Here is a 12,347-nt window from a genome sequence, read left to right on the forward strand (position 1 = left end):
AATAATAACTATAACTCCTATAATAACTATAAATCCTATAATAACAACTAGAGGAGACCTCAACACCTGAACTTGTCATATGGTAACTCTAACCAGAATGTGTTGAGGCCTCCTAGTTGGTTCATTAATGAGCACAGGGAATAAGGGTTTGGCATGCCCCCGTACCAGTAGCAAGCCCAAGCTCCTGCACAACCTTCTGGCTCCCAAGATGAAGTGCTGACTATTCTAAAGGAGATGCCAGTCGGACTTGCAAATAATGAAGCCTTCTGCAAGGATTTGAGCAATCAAGTGGCTCAGATGAACCGGGAAAGGCAAGAAAGGCCCTAGGGTTCTCTACCAATCACCACAAAAAGAACCTGAAGATCCTAAGGAAAGAGTAGGTATAAGGGGATAAAGTAGTCGATTTGCCCCGACTTTAAATAAATTGTTAAACTCTTTGTTTCGGTTTAATTTAATTTTTTCGAATTCTTTTTATTTTTGCTTTTCCTTCATTACTTTTATTTGCATAAAATAATAATTAGAAAACCTGAAATCTGAGTTGAGGGGCAAATCGGCCTCTCAGCTCGGCGAGATGGCCATCAGTAAGAGCTTTCGCTCATACTAAAGCCCGGCTCAACGAGCTGGGCATCTCAGCTCGCCGAGCTAAGCTCGGGAATCATATAGTGATTCCCGATTTTCGTCCCTAAATGTATAAAAAATAATAATAATTGTACAGAAATAAAAACTTTTGCTTTTATTTTTTGAACAATTGCTAAAAAAATGGCCCTTGGTTTTGGCCTATTTTATTGATGTGCTCGTTTTTTTCTTACTCACGCTTTATACTGCATGCAATGAATGAATGAATCAATCAACCAAAGATAAAAAGCAGCCTTAATAGGCATGTGATTTATTATTGAACTTTCTGGTTCACTATGCCATTTTCCCTTTCACATGACATAAGATACATGATAGACATTTGTTTTCGTGTCGTCTGAATATGTTTTGTGACAGTATTTTAATTCTATGTCATCGGAAGGCTAAATAAAAAATGCGCTTGCGTCTCAGATGACGTTACGGTTACAGAATGTTGTCATCCCAAAAGAACGCGATTTTGATGGAAAAGTCACTTAAGCATTAGACGACACTTCGATTAAATGACTTTCATTGTTGTACGAAAATAAAAAAAGCGGCAACCAAAACTTAGAAAAGCAGGGGAGCAAAAACTCTAACTTTTAGTTTGCGCGCTTAAAAAAAGAACGGGGTATATAAGGCCAATTTAGCCTAAACCCAGTCTTTCGATCCTCCTCTTCTCCTTTGATCTCCACCTCTGCAGAAGCCCTAAACAGAATTCATCTTCTCCTACTTGGTTTATCTCTCTCAATCGGGTGAATCGTCTTCTAACTCGTTAATTCTTCATCTCGGTAAGGTTCGTTTTAGGGTTTATTTAACACATTACACTATGTTTATGATGATTGTTTTTGAAATTATTAGACTATCTGCATGTTAGTTTTAACTTAATCTACTGCATATTCTTTCTATAATTTGAAGTTTGTTTGCTTAAAATTAGGTATTGACATTCTGAAATAAGGGTTTTATGTGGTTTTAGTATATCTAGTTATTTTTTGTGTTTATCTGGTTTTTTGGCAATGCTGCTCTATTTGGATGATTCTTTCATGTACTTTTGATGCTGGGTTTACTTTGGATGGTTCTTTCATGTACATTTGATGCTGGGTTTACTTTGGATGATTCTTTCATGTACTTTTGATGTTGTGTTTACTTTGGAGATGATTCTTTAATGTACTTTTGATGCTGGGTTTATAGTCTTGCAGATACATTTTCATATACATTTTGGGTTTCTCTGCTGTTTTATGTTTGTCAATGTATGTGTTTATTGTTAATTATTAGTTAGAATACAACTAATTATAGATTATGTTTGTTCAAGATGGATAAATCATGGATGGTGGCTGATAGGAGATCACTACAGTTTAGAATAGGCTTACAAGAGTTTTTGAAGTTTGCAACTGCTAATGCTACAAACTCAAACTATATTTTCTATCCTTGTGTCAAATGTTGTAACCTTAGAGGTGGTAGTATTGACTTTATTAAGGATCATTTAATCTGTAATGGAATTATGAAAACATATACAACTTGGGTATGGCACGGTGAGTGTTCTATTGCAGACTCAAATCATATAGGTGAGAGTTCTGAAACAGTTGAAATGAACCATGACTTAGTGAGAGACTTAGAAGAAGATGGGTGCTCAGTAGAGTCAGATGAAATTATGCATTTCGTCCATGATGGAGACAAGCCTTTGTATCCTGGTTGTACTAAATCCACCAAGATGAATGGTTTACTACAAACCTTTAATCTGAAAGCTAAACATGGTCTGACCGAGTCTTGTTATACTAACATTTTATTGTTGTTTCACACCCTACTTCCTGATGGGAATGAAATGCCAATGTCTGCCAATGAGGCCAAAAAAACTCTTCATGCTTTAGGGATGAAATATGAGAAGATTGATGCATGTCCAAATGACTGCATTTTGTATAGAGTTGTTAATGAGGGTGCCACTCGATGTCCATCATGTAATGTCTCTAGGTGGAAACTAGCTAGGGATAATACAGAGAAGGTAGGGGTAGCTGCTAAGACTTTATGGTATTTTCCACCAATCCCAAGGTTTAGAAGAATGTTTCAGTCCACAGTTACCGCTAAGGAACTTACTTGGCACTCGACTGGTATGAAAATTGATGGATTGATGAGACATCCAGCTGATTCCCCAACTTGGCAAATGATTGACACTAAGTGGCCAGATTTTGGTAGTGAACCTAGGAACCTTAGGATAGGACTATCTTCAGATGGTTTTAACCCATTTGGCAATCTTAGCAGCACCTACTCGCGTTGGCCAGTCATAATGGTTGTTTATAACCTTCCGCCATGGCTATATATGAAACGAAAGTACATGATGTTAACTTTATTAATTTTCGGACCCAAGCAGTCTGGAAATGATATAGATGTGTACTTCCAGCCTTTAATAGATGACCTAAAAGTCTTGTGGGATGATGGAATTGATCGGGTGTATGATGCAGTGAGAGGAGAATACTTTAAGTTGAGAGGGGTCTTGTTGTGGACTATTAACGATTTTCCCGCTTATGGGAACTTATCAAGGAGCATTGTTAAAGGGTACAATGCATGTCCTATATGCATTGACCAGACCAAACCGATAAGGTTGAAGTATTCTAAAAAGATGGCTTATATAAGGACTCGTAGGTGGACTGCAAGAAACCATCCTTATAGGAAGCAAGCTTCTGCTTTTGATAATACTATAGAAAAGGTTGATCCTCCTAAACCATTAACTGGGGAGGAGTTATATGAAAGAGTTCAATGCTTGCCCAAAGCTAATGGGAAGGGTGAGAAATCTGTTCTGTATAAGGGTGACCCTAAGTCTAGACCATGTTGGAAGAAGAAGTCTGTATTCTACGAACTAGAATATTGGAAATTCCTTCCAGTCAGGCATAATCTAGATGTAATGCATATTGAAAAGAATTGTTGTGAGTCTATTCTTGGGACACTATTGAACATACCGGGTAAAACAAAGGATGGAGTTGCAGGTAGAAATGATATGATTGATATGGGGATCCGTACTGACTTGAAACCCACATCTGGTGAGAAGAGAGACAAGTTGCCTATGAGTCAGATCAACTTGTATGCGGAAGAACGAAAGATTGTCTGCAATTCATTTTTCAATATGAAGACTCTATCTCACTTTTCATCTAATGTATGGAACCTTGTTTCGTTAAAAGATTCTAGAATAGGTAATTTAAAGTCTCATGATTGCCATGTTATAATGCAATTGCTACTGCCCATTGCATTGCGTTCAGTGTCAGACAAACCTGTTAGAATTGCCATCATTCGATTCTGCTTATTCTTTAAATCTGTTTGCACTAAAGTAATCGACATATCAGTCCTTCACAAAATCCAAAGTGAGCTTGTCAATACCCTCTGTTTGCTTGAAAAGTTTTTCCCACCCTATTTCTTTGACATAATGATTCACTTAACCCTACACCTTGTAAGAGAAGTCGAGTTGTGCGGTCCGGTATTTTATATATGGATGTACCCCTTTGAGAGGTATATGAAAGTGTTTAAAGGAATGGTTCATAATCGACAATTTCCTGAGGGTTGCATTGTAGAGTGCTACATTGTTGAAGAAGCCGTAGAATTTGTTCAAGAGCATATGAGTAATGGAGATGTTGCAACTGTGGGGCTTCCTAGAAGGAACGTGAAGGGACTAGTAAATGGATGCAAGTCTTTATCTGCCCCTACAATTGTACAGGTGGACTCAGAACAACTGCATAAGGCACATTTAACAGTTTTGCAAAACTGTGAAGATGTACAACCTTATTTTCTGTAAGTACTATCGTGTATACCTTGTGATTTTGCTTTATTTTTTGTTTGTTTGTAGAATAAGTAATTATTGCTTATCTATGAAATATGTATGAATTGCAGGGAGCATATGAAGTTCTTAGAGTTGAGTTATCCCGGCCAAAAAAAGAATCCTAAGTGGATGAGAGATAGACAAAACAAGACATTTCCCGATTGGCTTAAAAACAGGGTAATTTTACATGAATTTATTTGTCAGGGTAATTATGCATATCCGGTTGAAGTAATGGGTTGTTGTGTACTGACTATAAATGATTTCATTTGTCAGGTTTCAAATGAAATAAGAGTTGACAAGTCTGTCGTTTCAGAGACCTTGAGGTGGCTTGCTTCTAGACCGAATAGTCATGTTCCTACATATCAAGGTTATCATGTAAACGGCGTTGATTTCAACACAAAAGCACGGGATGTTACCAGATCAGTTCAAAACAGTGGTGTCTTCTTAGTTGCTGATGCTATGCAGTTTGCAAGCGCGAAGGATAAAAGGCCTAAGACTATGGACATGAATTTTTATGGCCGTATCAGTGAGATTTGGGAAGTGGACTACTACCACTTTAGGATTCCAGTATTCCTGTGTAATTGGGTTGAGTCAGCTAGAGGGGTGAAAGCAAACGATCTAGGCTTTACTTTGGTCAAACTATATAGAATTGGTCATTTGAACGATCCATTCGTGCTGGCTACCCATGTAAAGCAAATATTTTACATTGAGGACCCCTTGGATCCTGAATGGTCGGTTGTCGTGACGTGCCCAGATATATATTTCAAATGTGATGACGAAGATGAAGCTGATGTGGTTGATGATGATTATTATGATGATGATAACAGCAGGATATTCGATGAACATCCACTGAATGTGCCTACCTTCGATGATGTTGACACCGATTGTACAGTTTCATATGCTAGACCAGGAGAAGAAGCAATCTGGATTGATAAGTGAAATTATGATGAAATTGTTTGTTTGCTTGTTCTTATACAATGTATGTCAATCTGGATTTACTTGTACACTTTGGAATAATTAATGTTTGATGAAATAAATGTGATTTGCTTGAGTTATTGTGTGTGAACTTGCTTTGGTTATAATGTGATTGATTGTGAGTTATTGTGCATACTCCTAATGTCATGTACCTACAAGTTTCCTTCATATATGTTTTCATTGATGCAACTTCAGGAATATCATCATAGCACACAGCTCTAATACGAGAGGAGCACCAGAAAAAATGCATGCACGACAACTTGTAAAAAAATAAAGCAAGTTGCTAAGAAGTCATTGGAACGTAAGAGAAAACGTAAAGAGTCACCCAACAATGACGAGACAGTAATCACAACCCTCAGTAAACGTCAATCGAGTTCACCTCCCTCTGAATCGCCACCTGTTGTCGACGAACCTAAAATCACAAATGTGACTGTTGGGTTAAAACTGCTAAAACGTGAGACCGTGACTATGGCGTGGCTGACCCAAGCCATGATTCGGATGAAGAAGATGCACATTAAGTATAATCGCCATTGAGATCCTATTGGCAAGGAGTTTGGGTGGATGCAATCTTATATAGGAGTGTTGGCACGCACGAGGATATCCATCGTGTACAAAGACTGGAGACAAGTGCCAGCTGATGCAAAGGAACAGCTTTGGGAATCTGTTACGGTATACACATATTTGTATGTTGTTCATTAGATGTTATTTGTATGCTGTTCTTTAGACGTTATTTGTATGATGTTCTTTAGACTGTACTTGTATGTTGTTCTTTAGTCTTTATTTGTGCTATCACCGAGTCAAAAGAAGGAAGTCCTGGTATCTGCTGCAGCCAAATGGAGGAACTTCAAGTCTTTACTTATGTCCAAGTATACCATGCCCCACAAGGATGATGTTGAAGTCTTGCAAAAGGTTCCTGATGACTACCGGTTCATGAATAAGGACGACTGGCATCAGTTTGTATCCGATCGGCTTACAAATCAGCACATGGTTTGCCATTTGATTTACGTATATGCTATACTCTTAATTTGTTAGTTTGTATGTGTCGTGCTAACAAATACACATATATATATGGCTTTATTGTTTAGAAAATCCGCCAAGTGCAGATATCCAAGCGGCAAAAGAACAAGTACAACCACCGGATGTCTCGCAAGGGGTACAGAGGAATCCGGGTTGAAATGGTATGGTCGTTTATTGTCTATTTTCATACTTCAGATTTGTATGATTTTTGATATTATTCGTACTATGTGGCAGACCTCAGAGCTATCAAAAGAGGAAGTGGAAAAAATCAGCAGGCACACATATTGGATAAAGGGAAGACAAGACAAACTGGGAAATTTTAAGGACACTGAAGTAGAGGATGTGGTTAAAAGAATTGTAAGTAGCATTTATTCAAATACACATTGTGATTGATAAAACGCATATGTATAACTGATTTATATATGTTTATTTCCATAGCTGAAACTGGAAAATGAGGAGGTTGAAGGTGTGTTTAAAGCCAATGGTAGTAATGATGTGCTAACTGAGGTATTAGGGAATCCAGAACACAGTGGCAGGGTTAGAGGAGTGGGTGCTGTGAAGCCGGTAGTATTCTTCAAGCTACCGGGTCAGAAGAGGGGAAGAAAGAAGCGAGCTGAGGAGTTGCAAGCATTGCTTGAAACAGAAAGGGCAAAGTGGGAGGAAGAGTCAACAAAGAAACATGAAGAAGAATTGAAGAAGATACATGAGATGTATCAAGATGAGTTAAAGAAGTCTGAAGCGAAAATGGTCCAAAAACTAGATCGAATGGAGAAACTTGTGTCCAAGGGGGTTACGACTGAGGAATCCCCAGCAGCTGCACCAACAACTTACAATGGCAAATCAGGAGAAGGTACTTGTAATCGAGATGATATCGATAGAGAGGAGATATTAGGGAAATATGAAGCTGTGGCGAAGAAGAAGTTGGTATTAGAGGTCTCTAATACCATAGAAGAGGAAGTTGTTGGTGAAGGCCCAGGATATGAGATTCCAACGATCTCAGAGGTAAACGGTTATTATGATTGTCAGCTTGTTGAATTTATCACTTATATATACTTAGTTAATTAGTTGTATTTGAAATTGTTGAACTTGACATTGAGGTTGCACTATCAGTGGAAGAGAGTGGGAAGATTGTTGCCCATGGCATATTGATACAATCAGACATTGACCAAGAAGAGCAGACAATCCATGGGCGACCACTAGGAAAGGACAATTATTTAGTGGAGATTGTGTCATTTGATGATGGAGATGCATGTCTGCCATACCCGATAAAAGGTGAAATGGAAGTTGTTAAGGAGGCAATGGGGTCTATTATAGCATGGTCGAAGGTGCTATGTAGTGTCAAATCTGTTGAGGTAATATTCATTTATTTCTTATGTATTATGTGTTTCGATTATTTCTTTGGTTGTATAATGCGTGTTTAATTATTGCAATCAGGAGGCAAACAAGGCAGCAAAAGTTTTTTGCGAAGGCCTTGAAGAAAGTTAATAGTGAGGCTGAGGCGATTGATTTCGTTAAGTTGCCAACAAATTTACCACGGCCATTGCAGAAGTTGTGCAACTGGGCGAGAACAAATATGATGGATGGAATCAAATGTATAACCAAAACTTTTGGACCTGAGTTGTTCGGAGCAGAACGAAAGCAATTATTGATGCCTATCGATTTATATGCAATGGTACACTTTCATGAGATGACCGCGGGCACAATTACATTTTACATGAGGTACATGAATGCAATACACAAATTTATTAATTTGTATATCTATTTCATCAACACTTATACATGTATTTGCCCAGTCATCTATACCATGTATTGAAAAAAACATGAATGGAAGAAAGGGTGTTATTTGTTGATCCATGTACCACTTTTGCTCTTGGAACTAAGAAAACTCCAACGGACCGCTCGAAGGAGTTGATGGATCGGTTCAAATAGGGTGGTGCTAATTCTATATTCCTTATTCCTTACAACTCAAGGTAACTATGAATCTTTTGTACTGTGTGTTTATCAGTTGATTAACTGACATTGATACAGCTGAAATGGATAATGTTTGCAGATCACATTGGACTCTCACTGTCGTTGACATTGAGAAGAAAAAATCATATTGGTTAGATCCGTTGAAAAGGAGATTGCCAAATTCCACAGAATGGACGGATGTTGTGAGTAAGTAAGTTACCAAATGCCTCTAATGTGTACGCCATTCAAATAGTTACTCACATAAGCTATCATGTTGTTACGCTTGTTGCAGTGCCATGAAGTTCTATTATGCTTAGAAAGACCCAAAGAAGGTGACGAAGACCAAGCTGAAGATGACACCGCTTCTAGTGAGTTTTACAGTTACACAAGCAAGTGTATATTGTCTTTTTTGGGGTCTAACCATTATATTTCGTGCCACAGGGGATACCTGAGCAACAAGATGATAAAACATGTGGTTTTTGGATAATGTTGTATATGCGGGAGATCGTCATGGATAAGGAATTAAACTTTGTTTAAGGAATTAAACTTTGTTGCAAAGGTACCATAATTCATTAGCATGATATTATGTTCAGATATATGCAGTCGTTATCAGTGATATAGAGCAAATTCCTAATAGTAAAGCATTTATGTTTTGTAGTGGATAAACAAGTGTGGATTGACTTACAGCCATTCGGATTTGGATCATCTCCGCACAGAATGGGCAGATCATGTACTTAACTTGAAGTGATTGTGTATGTAATCCTGTTTTCGTACAATATGATAATCAGTTTGTGGTACACTGTTGTTGTGCATATTTTGGGTCTTTTTTGCTGTACAATGATATCCCACTGGTTCTGTGTATATATTGTGCACAACTAGTGTACATGTTATGTAAATAATGGATAGTTAAGTTATATATATGAAGTTTATATCTTGGTTGTAATTGGAGTATTAGTATCATGTAATTTCAATTACAGTATGTACAGGTGCATTAAAGGGTTACAGGTTATGCGACACAGTTGGGATAAAAAATCTGGCATCTAATGCATTAATGAATGAGCGCAAAATTAAAAAAAATTGTCATATTATGACGCGTGACGCGATACCAGGTTAATGAAATACTGTCATGACTAAAACGATAAGATGATATTAATAAAAAATAGGACTGTCGTCTTACAATTAACGTAGTCAAATTTCATTGACTTTTATGACATTTGATTAAATGAAAAATGTCATGGGAAATCCACGCACAAGACAAAAAAATTAAAGGCAACGTCAATTGAAACATCTTTGAACGACAGCAACAAAGAGGAAAACTATCGTCGTAACTTATCTACAATAACACAAACAATAATAAAAAATGTCGTATGACAAGAAAAAGGTCTATAGTTTTACATACTACAATGACGATTTATATAAAAAATCTGTCATTAGAAATTATCCAATACTACGGTTTTGACATTTTCAAACGTCGTTGTAACATGGAAAAGATGACAGACGCTTAGGAAGCGCGTGTCATATGTCGCGTCGAAAGATGATAGAACTCGACCGTCATCTAATGCTTTATCATACGGCAACGAGCCCTGTGACAAATTTATATCGTGCAGGACGACGGTTTTGAACCGTCGTCTGAAGAGGGTTTTGGCGTAGTGGTTACAAACTTTTGGGTAACCATAGGGAAATCCTCTAAAAAAGGACATAGTGAAGTGGCTTTACACTTGATATTTCCAACTCCCAATGTAGTACATGAGCAATACTAACATAGCCTAGCTGGAACTTTCTGTGGGGCTATTGCCTTCGTTTCCTCTTTGATAACTTTCCCACATTGTAGGAAAGAACTTCTTCAGATATCTCCCATTTATAACTCTTTGATGTGGTTCCCCTTCTAAATTGGCTAGCCAATATGCATTTCCCTTAAACACTTCATGGATCTTGAATTGACCTTCCCAATTTGGGGACCACTTACCGAACTCCCTATCTTTCGATCCCAGTGTAGGATAGACTTCCATACTAAGTCCCCTTCCTCAAAAGTTTTGCTTCTCACTTTCCTATTATAAGATATGGCCACGTTCTTCTTTTGGATCAACATCTTATTGAAGGCACTCAGCCTCGCTTGCTCCAAATTTTCCATTTCTGTCAGCATGGCTTTCGTGTACCCTTCGATAGTTAGACCTACCTGACGTGCCACTCTACATGACTGAACTATTAGTTCCATCAGCAACATGGCTTTGTGTCCATAAGTTAGCAGGAACGGACTGGTTCCAATTGCCTCCCTTCTAGATGTTCTGTAGGCCCATAGTGTTTCTAAAAGAGTTACATGCCAATTCTTTGGATTATCTATAAACATTTTCTGTATGATCCCAATCAGGATCTTATTGGATGATTCAGCTTGTCCATTTGCCTGGGCATAATATGGGGAAGAGTTGAGCATCCGGATCTTATATGCTTTTAAGAACTCCCCCATCTTATACCCGGTGAAGATTGTACCTTGATCTACGGTTAGCGTCTCGGGGATGCCAAACCGGTGTATGATATGGTTCTTCACGAAGTCAATGACATCCTTTTGATCCACTTTCCTCATGGGCACTGCTTTTACCCACTTCATGCAGTAATCTATCGCTACAAGGATGAATGAATGCCCTTTTGATGCAGATGGGTAGATCTTCCCAATAAGATCCATGGGCCCAACCCCGGAAGGGCCATGGTTTGATTACGGGATGCATGATGTCGGTAGGTACCCTTGACATGGGGTCGTCTCTCTGCCACTATCTGTACCCTTTTGCATAATTGACACGGTCTTTCAAGATGGAAGGCCAAAAAAACCCGTGTCTTCTAAGCAGCCAACGCATTTTGATCCCTGCCTGGTGCGCTCCGCACACGCCTTTATGTGCCTGGCTCATACCCTTCAAGGCTTCAGGCATACCCAAACATCTTAATAATAGGCCATCGTCACCTTTTTTATACAATACTTCCTCCAACAGGAGATAGCATTGCGCCATGATTTTAATCACGTGCGGAGCTCTTTGTGAAGGATCTTTCAGGTACTTCTTTATTGGATCTCTCCAATAGTTTATATTGTCAGCATCAATGTTGAAACTTTCTACCTTGATTCCTCTCTGGAAGATGGACGGGTGTCCTTTCTTCTGAACCAGGAACAAACAATGAGTAAGTTCTTCGGAAATTCTCAAGCCTGATGCCATTTGTGCCATCTCGTTGGCCTCCCAATTTGCCTATCTAGGAAGGTACACCAGAGATAGTTCTTAAAAGTCATCTGCCAGTTGCCTTGCCATGGTATAGTATAGTGTTAAAGATAAGCTTGTGCATTTGTATTCCCCACTAATCTGTCTTAGCACTAGTTGAGAATCACCCATCACCACAGCTTCTTTGGCCCCGAGGTCTTTTAGCAGCTCCAGTCCAATTATCAAGGCCTCGTACTCGGCTTGGTTGTTAGTGAAATCAAAATCCAGGTAAAAAGACAAAGCAGTTTTAACATTGGAAGGGGAGATAATTATCACACCTGCTCCCGCAGCTCTTTCTGTGCTGGAGCCATCGAACTTGAGAGTCCAAGGCGTTCTGCTTGCTCCATAAATAGGCAGATCCAATTCCTCTTCCTTTTCCATGCTTGAGGGGTGCTCTGCCAGGAAGTCCGCCAATGCCTGTCCCTTTACAGATGTCTAAGGGATGTGCACCTGCATAAATTCTGCTAGCGCTAGAGCCCATTTCCCAATCCTCCCCGTGATCAATGGTTCGGATAGCATGAACTTTAGGAAATTTATGGGAGAAATCATGAACACTCTAGATTGGATCAAATAATGCCTCAACTTGGAGCAAGAAAAATACAAGGCCAAACATTGTCTTTCCACTGCTGTATATCTCTTTTCGGTGTCTGTCAAACATATGCTCAAATAATAGACTGCCTGTTCGTGGCCTTCCTGGTTATTCTGGGCCAATAAACAACCGATGGATCTTTCTGTTGCCGAGAGATACAACTTCA

This window comes from Euphorbia lathyris, chromosome 8 (genome assembly GCF_963576675.1).
Source record: "Euphorbia lathyris chromosome 8, ddEupLath1.1, whole genome shotgun sequence".
NCBI classification, from domain to species: domain Eukaryota; kingdom Viridiplantae; phylum Streptophyta; class Magnoliopsida; order Malpighiales; family Euphorbiaceae; genus Euphorbia; species Euphorbia lathyris.